This window comes from Oncorhynchus mykiss, chromosome 15 (genome assembly GCF_057628025.1).
Source record: "Oncorhynchus mykiss isolate SJ-2025 chromosome 15, ASM5762802v1, whole genome shotgun sequence".
Classification (NCBI taxonomy): domain Eukaryota; kingdom Metazoa; phylum Chordata; class Actinopteri; order Salmoniformes; family Salmonidae; genus Oncorhynchus; species Oncorhynchus mykiss.
In genome coordinates, this window is record NC_143036.1 from 66,531,878 (window position 1) to 66,541,118 (window position 9,241).

Consider the following 9,241-nt stretch of genomic DNA (forward strand, 5'->3'; position numbering starts at 1 on the left):
TCCCCCTTTTTCCTCCAAACATAACGATGGTCATTATGGCCAAACGGTTCTATTTTTTGTGTCATCAGATCAGAGGACATTTCTCCAAAAAGTACAAACTTTGTCCCCATGTGCAACCGTAGTCTGGCTTTTTTTTTATGGCGGTTTTGGAGCAGTAGCATTTTCCTTAAGTTTAAGGTTATTTTTATTTTTACAGGGACAGTGCACATTAATCAACGTTTCAGTAAAAGTGCCGGTTTTAGCCAACCGGCTAATTTTCAACCGCAGTCCCTGGGTAGGTTTTTAAAACCAATTACAATACAGACAATCAATGAGTAGTGAGCACACGCAGAGCAACATAGAACAAGCAGCACGCAGACAGAGCAACATAGAACAAGCAGCACGCAGACAGAGCAACATAGCACAAAAGGCAACAAGACAAAACCCATAAAAGCAACAAAGTGTTTCCACACCTCAAAAGCTGCAGACAACAAGACAACATGGAAAGCAGAAATACACAGTTAGGGATTATGTTCACAAATCTCATTGACATTTAGCAATGTATTCCAGACATGGGAAGCTCTCACAGAGAAAGCAGATGGACTAAAGGTGCTTTTCCTTAAGGGAACTATACAGTCACCTCTCATGGCAGACCTGTTGGATCTGATGCCATATGTTTGGGTTTTCTGTTTAACAAAAATACTGAGTGGAGGGGGAGCCAGGCAATTTAGGATCTTGAATACAAGACATGTGTCGGTGTATTGCACAAGATTTTCCCAACTCAGGAGCTCATGCTTTCTGAGGATGTAACAGTGATGATGGCTATTGGGATTCCTATCAAGCACTTTGAGAGCCTGTTTGTAGACAGACTGAATGGGTTTTAATGTTGTACAGCAAGCTTGGGCCACACTAGTCAAGCAGTATGTTAAGTGGGGGAGTATCATAGATTTGAAGTACAATTTTGCTACCTCTGTAGTCAAACAACTTCGTATAAATCGGAAATGAGCTAGGTTGAATTTGGTTATTTGAATTACCTTTTTCACCTGCTTTTTAAAAGATAGGTTGGAATCAAGTATGATGCCAAGGTACTTAAAATCAGATACAGTGGGGCAAAAAAGTATTTAGTCAGCCACCAATTGTGCAAGTTCTCCCACTTAAAAAGAGGAGACAGGCCTGTAATTTTCATCATAGGTACACTTCAACTATAAAAGACACAATGAGAAGAAAAAAAAATCCAGAAAATCCCATTGTAGAATTTTTAATATATTTATTTGCAAATTATGGTGGAAAATAAGTATTTGGTCACCTACAAACAAGCAAGATTTTTGGCTCTCACAGACCTTTAACTTCTTCTTTAAGAGGCTGCACCAGGCTGGGAAGACTGAATCTGCAATAGGTAAGCAGCTTGGTTTGAAGAAATCTACTGTGGGAGCAATTATTAGGAAATGGAAGACATGCAATACCACTGATAATCTCCCTCGATCTGGGGCTCCACGCAAGATCTCACCCCGTGGGGTCAAAATGATCACAAGAACGGTGAGCAAAAATCCCAGAACCACACAGGGGGACCAGTGTGGTGAATGACCTGCAGAGAGCTGGGACCAAAGTAACAAAGCCTACCATCAGTAACACACTACGCCGCCAGGGACTCAAATGCTGCAGTGCCAGACTCCTTAAGCCAGTACATGTCCAGGCCCGTCTGAAGTTTGCTAGAGAGCATTTGGATGATCCAGAAGAAGATTGGGAGAATGTCATATGGTCAGATGAAACCAAAATATAACTTTTTGGTAAAAACTCAAATCGTCGTGTTTGGAGGACAAAGAACGCTGAGTTGCATACAAAGAACACCATACCTACTGTGAAGCATGGGGGTGGAAACCTCATGCTTTGGGGCTGTTTTTCTGCAAAGGGACCAGGACGACTGATCCGTGTAAAGGAAAGAATGAATAGGGCCATGTATCGTGAGATTTTGAGTGAAAACCTCCTTCCATCAGCAAGGGCATTGAAGATGAAACGTGACTGGGTCTTTCAGCATGACAATGATCCCAAACACACCGCCCGGGCAACGAAGGAGTGGCTTCGTAAGAAGCATTTCAAGGTACTGGAGTGGCCTAGCCAGTCCTGGAGTGGCCTAGACTTCACATTTTCCAGAAGAAAGAAGTTGGCCGTTTCTGTGGGTTGTTTCGCTCTGAAGCCAAACTGCATGGAGTGTAATGTGAAGGGGCTGTTGTTGAGGTTGGCAATCAGTTGTTCTGCTACACACTTTTAAACAACCTTCGACACCGCAGGTAGTATACCAATGGGCCTGTAGTTACTCACGTCAGCAGGGTCACCAAATATAAAGATGGCCATTATTATGGCCGACTTCCATACGCTTGGAAACACCCCCTGACTAAAATATGTGTTGGTGACCTTAGTAATGGGGCCAATGAGTGACTGTAGTTTTTAAGAAAGATAGAGTCCAGCCCAATCAAATTTTTGGCTTTAGAGTTATTTAGTGAGCTAATCACCTTGTTCACCTTTGACTCAGAAACCCTTATGATGAAGACATGTTGAGCGTCATTCACTAGCACTGAGCCCAAGAAACCAGGAGAGGGTTTCTGTGTCAGAACACTGACAGAGTCAATAAAGTAGGAATAAAAGGCTAAGGCTATTTCGATTGCATCCTGTGTTAGATTGTTATTCACCGTGATTTCTAGTCTTTTTGCAGTGTAACTACGGTCTTTCCCTGTTAACTTTGTTAGATTCTCCCAGAACAATTTAGAATTTCCCTTTGCTTCACCTATTACAGTGCCTTGCGAAAGTATTCGGCCCCCTTGAACTTTGCGACCTTTTGCCACATTTCAGGCTTCAAACATAAAGATATAAAACTGTATTTTTTTTGTGAAGAATCAACAACAAGTGGGACACAATCATGAAGTGGAACGACATTTATTGGATATTTCAAACTTTTTTAACAAATCAAAAACTGAAAAATTGGGCGTGCAAAATTATTCAGCCCCCTTAAGTTAATACTTTGTAGCACAACCTTTTGCTGCGATTACAGCTGTAAGTCGCTTGGGGTATGTCTCTATCAGTTTTGCACATCGAGAGATTGAAAATTTTTCCCATTCCTCCTTGCAAAGGAGCATTTGTGAACAGCAGTTTTCAGTTCTTTCCACAGATTCTCGATTGGATTCAGGTCTGGACTTTGACTTGGCCATTCTAACACCTGGATATGTTTATTTTTGAACCATTCCATTGTAGATTTTGCTTTATGTTTTGGATCATTGTCTTGTTGGAAGACAAATCTCCGTCCCAGTCTCAGGTCTTTTGCAGACTCCATCAGGTTTTCTTCCAGAATGGTCCTGTATTTGGCTCCATCCATCTTCCCATCAATTTTAACCATCTTCCCTGTCCCTGCTGAAGAAATGCAGGCCCAAACCATGATGCTGCCACCACCATGTTTGACAGTGGGGATGGTGTGTTCAGGGTGATGAGCTGTGCTGCTTTTACGCCAAACATAACGTTTTGCATTGTTGCCAAAAAGTTCAATTTTGGTTTCATCTGACCAGAACACCTTCTTCCACATGTTTGGTGTGTCTCCTAGGTGGCTTGTGGCAAACTTTAAACAACACTTTTTATGGATATCTTTAAGAAATGGCTTTCTTCTTGCCACTCTTCCATAAAGGCCAGATTTGTGCAATATACGACTGATTGTTGTCCTATGGACAGAGTCTCCCACCTCAGCTGTAGATCTCTGCAGTTCATCCAGAGTGATCATGGGCCTCTTGGCTGCATCTCTGATCAGTCTTCTCCTCGTTGAAAGTTTAGAGGGACGGCCAGGTCTTGCTAGATTTGCAGTGGTCTGATACTCCTTCCATTTCAATATTATCACTTGCACAGTGCTCCTTGGGATGTTTAAAGCTTGGGAAATCTTTTTGTATCCAAATCCGGCTTTAAACTTCTTCACAACAGTATCTCGGACCTGCCTGGTGTGTTCCTTGATCTTCATGATGCTCTCTGCGCTTTTAACGGACCTCTGAGACTATCACAGTGCAGGTGCATTTATACGGAGACTTGATTACACACAGGTGGATTGTATTTATCATCATTAGTCATTTAGGTCAACATTGGATCTTTCAGAGATCCTCACTGAACTTCTGGAGAGAGTTTGCTGCACTGAAAGTAAAGGGGATGAATAATTTTGCACGCCCAATTTTTCAGTTTTTGATTTGTTAAAAAAGTTTGAAATATCCAATAAATGTCGTTCCACTTCATGATTGTGTCCCACTTGTTGTTGATTCTTCACAAAAAAATACAGTTTTATATCTTTATGTTTGAAGCCTGAAATGTGGCAAAAGGTCGCAAAGTTCAAGGGGGCCGAATACTTTCGCAAGGCACTGTCTGTTAATAAAAAGTGTGCCTTGGCCTGTCTGATTTCTTTCATCACCTTATTTCTCAACATGGTAAACCTACGTCTGTCATGCTCTAATTGGGACTTTAGGGCTGTTTTTAGAGCATAATCTTGTTCTTTCATCAGTTTCCAGATTTCTCCACTTAGCCAAGGAAGAGTGCTCTTTTGGCCAGGTTTGGAGCGGCCTTTCAGGTTATGTCGATATAGCACTCGTTTTACTGTGGCTATAGATACTTTTGTACCTGTTTCCTCCAGCATCTTCAGAAGGTCCTTTGCTGTTGTTCTGGGATTGATTTGCACTTTTCGCACCACAGTACGTTCATCTCTAGGAGACAGAACGTGTCTGCTTCCGGAGAGGTATGATGGCTGCGTGGTCCCATGGTGTTTATACTTGCGCACTATTGTTTGTGCTGATGAACGAGGTACCTTCAGGCGAGTTTTAATGACTCCAACGTAACGGTATGTAAACTTCCGACTTCAACTGTATATACAGGCCTATATATCAATCTTCAACAAATGATCTATTTTGGATACAATTTGAATGGACTTGATAGAGAGAAAGAATGTGAGAGAGTGCTCACATTTAAACTGATTTAAAGCTATGATATTTGAGTGACAGGCTGTTTTAAACTCTGCAGCTGCATAAAAAAAAAAGATCTTTACAATGAAAAAATAAGGTGACCTCCGAACGCCAGGTGGAGATGTGTAAATTAGACACGCGTTCAGTCTTTATATTACTGTAGCATAGACTGTGTTGTAGGAAATGTAGGCCTATCTGTCACAAGAAAAATAGTTACTGTGATGAGATGACAGGTCTACAGGCATTATGGAAATGTGCTCCATACTGAGATGGGCTGTATGAGTGTTATTGATTGATCATGCAGAGAGCAGAGAGAAGGCCGTGGAGAAGCCAAATTTAGACATCCAGTATCCTTTAACAGTTCCATTTCACGTCATGTAGTTCACAGAAGTAATTTTCGCAGATATTTATCTCTGGAAAACGGAGTGGTTAATCTTCGTAACGGGGTTCCCACCATTCAACCTTAGCACACAACCTCTGTCTGGGCTTTGTTTTGACTGAAACATCACTCATTACCCCACAGGCCCACCTGCTCAACCATATCTGCACATACCACTGTTCTCCAGTACTGTGTGTGTGTGTGTGTGTGTGTGTGTGTGTGTGTGTGTGTGTGTGTATGTGTGTGTGTGTGTGTGTGTGACTCTTTCCCAGAAGAACATGAAGGGTGAAGTGGTTCCACTCCCTGACCTAGTGACCTCTCACTTGAGGGTGATGTTGTGAATGTGAAAAACAACTTGTCCAAGGTTATCACCAGCCATCTATAACAACCTCCACTTGTCAACCTTATGAATGTGTCAAACCCTTACCTTAACAAACCAGAGTTTGAATGACCTCAACAATATAAGATCATGACTTTATTATCCCCATGGGGAAATGTTGGTTGAGGCTGTGAGCGTACGTAACAACACATAATGGAGACGTAGTGCAGACAATAAATAATGGTAGAAAAAGTGCACTTCATGAACAAACAATAGTTCATCTGTACACTATTCAATCAACTACAATGTTAGCTGTAGGCCAGTCCTCTGGTCTCCTGGTGTTATACTACAATGTTAGCTGTAGGCCTGTCCTCTGGTCTCCTGGTGTTATAACCACAATGTTAGCTGTAGACCAGTCCTCTGGTCTCCTGGTGTTATAACTACAATTTTAGCTGTAGGCCAGTCCTCTGGTCTCCTGGTGTTATAACTACAATGTTAGCTGTAGGCTAGTCCTCTGGTCTCCTGGTGTTATACTACAATGTAAGCTGTAGGCCAGTCCTCTGTTCTCCTGGTGTTATAACTACAATGTTAGCTGTAGGCTTGTCCTCTGGTCTCCTGGTGTTATAACTACAATGTTAGCTGTAGGCCAGTCCTCTGGTCTCCTGGTGTTATACTACAATGTTAGCTGTAGGCCAGTCCTCTGGTCTCCTGGTGTTATAACTGCAATGTTAGCTGTAGGTCAGTCCTCTGGTCTCCTGGTGTTATACTACAATGTTAGCTGTAGGCCTGTCCTCTGGTCTCCTGGTGTTATAACCACAATGTTAGCTGTAGACCAGTCCTCTGGTCTCCTGGTGTTATAACTACAATTTTAGCTGTAGGCCAGTCCTCTGGTCTCCTGGTGTTATAACTACAATGTTAGCTGTAGACCAGTCCTCTGGTCTCCTGGTGTTATAACTACAATGTTAGCTGTAGGCCTGTCCTCTGGTCTACTGGTGTTATACTACAATGTTAGCTGTAGGCCTGTCCTCTGGTCTCCTGGTGTTATACTACAATGTTAGCTGTAGGCCTGTCCTCTGGTCTCCTGGTGTTATAACTACAATGTTAGCTGTAGGCCAGTCCTCTGGTCTCCTGGTGTTATACTACAATGTTAGCTGTAGGCCAGTCCTCTGGTCTCCTGGTGTTATACTACAATGTTAGCTGTAGGCCAGTCCTCTGGTCTCCTGGTGTTATACTACAATGTTAGCTGTAGGCCAGTCCTCTGGTCTCCTGGTGTTATACTACAATGTTAGCTGTAGGTCAGTCCTCTGGTCTCCTGGTGTTATAACTACAATGTTAGCTGTAGGCCTGTCCTCTGGTCTCCTGGTGTTATAACTACAATGTTAGCTGTAGACCAGTCCTCTGGTCTCCTGGTGTTATAACTACAATGTTAGCTGTTGGCCAGTCCTCTGGTCTCCTGGTGTTATAACTACAATGTTAGCTGTAGGTCAGTCCTCTGGTCTCCTGGTGTTATACTACAATGTTAGCTGTAGGCCAGTCCTCTGGTCTCCTGGTGTTATACTACAATGTAAGCTGTAGGCCTGTCCTCTGGTCTCCTGGTGTTATAACTACAATGTTAGCTGTAGACCAGTCCTCTGGTCTCCTGGTGTTATAACTACAATGTTAGCTGTTGGCCAGTCCTCTGGTCTCCTGGTGTTATAACTACAATGTTAGCTGTAGGCCAGTCCTCTGGTCTCCTGGTGTTATACTACAATGTTAGCTGTAGACCAGTCCTCTGGTCTCCTGGTGTTATAACTACAATGTTAGCTGTAGGCCTGTCCTCTGGTCTCCTGGTGTTATAACTACAATGTTAGCTGTAGACCAGTCCTCTGGTCTCCTGGTGTTATAACTACAATGTTAGCTGTAGGCCAGTCCTCTGGTCTCCTGGTGTTATACTACAATGTTAGCTGTAGGTCAGTCCTCTGGTCTCCTGGTGTTATAACTACAATGTTAGCTGTAGACCAGTCCTCTGGTCTCCTGGTGTTATAACTACAATGTTAGCTGTAGGTCAGTCCTCTGGTCTCCTGGTGTTATAACTACAATGTTAGCTGTTGGCCAGTCCTCTGGTCTCCTGGTGTTATACTACAATGTAAGCTGTAGGCCTGTCCTCTGGTCTCCTGGTGTTATAACTACAATGTTAGCTGTAGACCAGTCCTCTGGTCTCCTGGTGTTATAACTACAATGTAAGCTGTAGGCCAGTCCTCTGGTCTCCTGGTGTTATACTACAATGTTACCTGTAGGCCAGTCCTCTGGTCTCCTGGTGTTATACTACAATGTTAGCTGTAGGCTAGTCCTCTGGTACTCCTGGTGTTATACTACAATGTTAGCTGTAGGCCAGTCCTCTGGTCTCCTGGTGTTATACTACAATGTTAGCTGTAGGCTAGTCCTCTGGTACTCCTGGTGTTATACTACAATGTTAGCTGTAGGCCAGTCCTCTGGTCTCCTGGTGTTATACTACAATGTTAGCTGTAGGCCAGTCCTCTGGTCCTCCTGGTGTTATACTACAATGTTAGCTGTAGGCCTGTCCTCTGGTCTCCTGGTGTTATAACTACAATGTAAGCTGTTGGCCAGTCCTCTGGTCTCCTGGTGTTATACTACAATGTTAGCTGTAGGCCTGTCCTCTGGTCTCCTAGTGTTATACTACAATGTTAGCTGTAGGTCAGTCCTCTGGTCTCCTGGTGTTATACTACAATGTTAGCTGTAGACCAGTCCTCTGGTCTCCTGGTGTTATACTACAATGTTAGCTGTAGATCTGCCCTCTGGTCTCCTGGTGTTATAACTACAATGTTAGCTGTAGGCCTGTCCTCTGGTCTCCTGGTGTTATACTACAATGTTAGCTGTAGGCCAGTCCTCTGGTCTCCTGATGTTATACTACAATGTTAGCTGTAGGCCAGTCCTCTGGTCTCCTGGTGTTATACTACAATGTTAGCTGTAGGCCAGTCCTCTGGTCTCCTGTTGTTATACTACAATGTTAGCTGTAGGCCTGTCCTCTGGTCTCCTGGTGTTATACTACAATGTTAGCTGTAGACCTGTCCTTTGGTCTCCTGGTGTTATAACTACAATGTTAGCTGTAGGCCTGTCCTCTGGTCTCCTGGTGTTATAACTACAATGTTAGCTGTAGGCCAGTCCTCTGGTCTCCTGGTGTTATACTACAATGTTAGCTGTAGGCCAGTCCTCTGGTCTCCTGGTGTTATACTACAATGTTAGCTGTAGGCCTGTCCTCTGGTCTCCTGGTGTTATAACTACAATATTAGCTGTAGGCCTGTCTTCTGGTCTCCTGGTGTTATAACTACAATGTTAGCTGTAGGCCAGTCCTCTGGTCTCCTGGTGTTATACTACAATGTTAGCTGTAGGTCAGTCCTCTGGTCTCCTGGTGTTATAACTACAATGTTAGCTGTAGGTCAGTCCTCTGGTCTCCTGGTGTTATACTACAATGTTAGCTGTAGGCCTGTCCTCTGGTCTCCTGGTGTTATAACTACAATGTAAGCTGTAGGCCAGTCCTCTGGTGTCCTGGTGTTATACTACAATGTAAGCTGTTGACCTGTCCTCTGG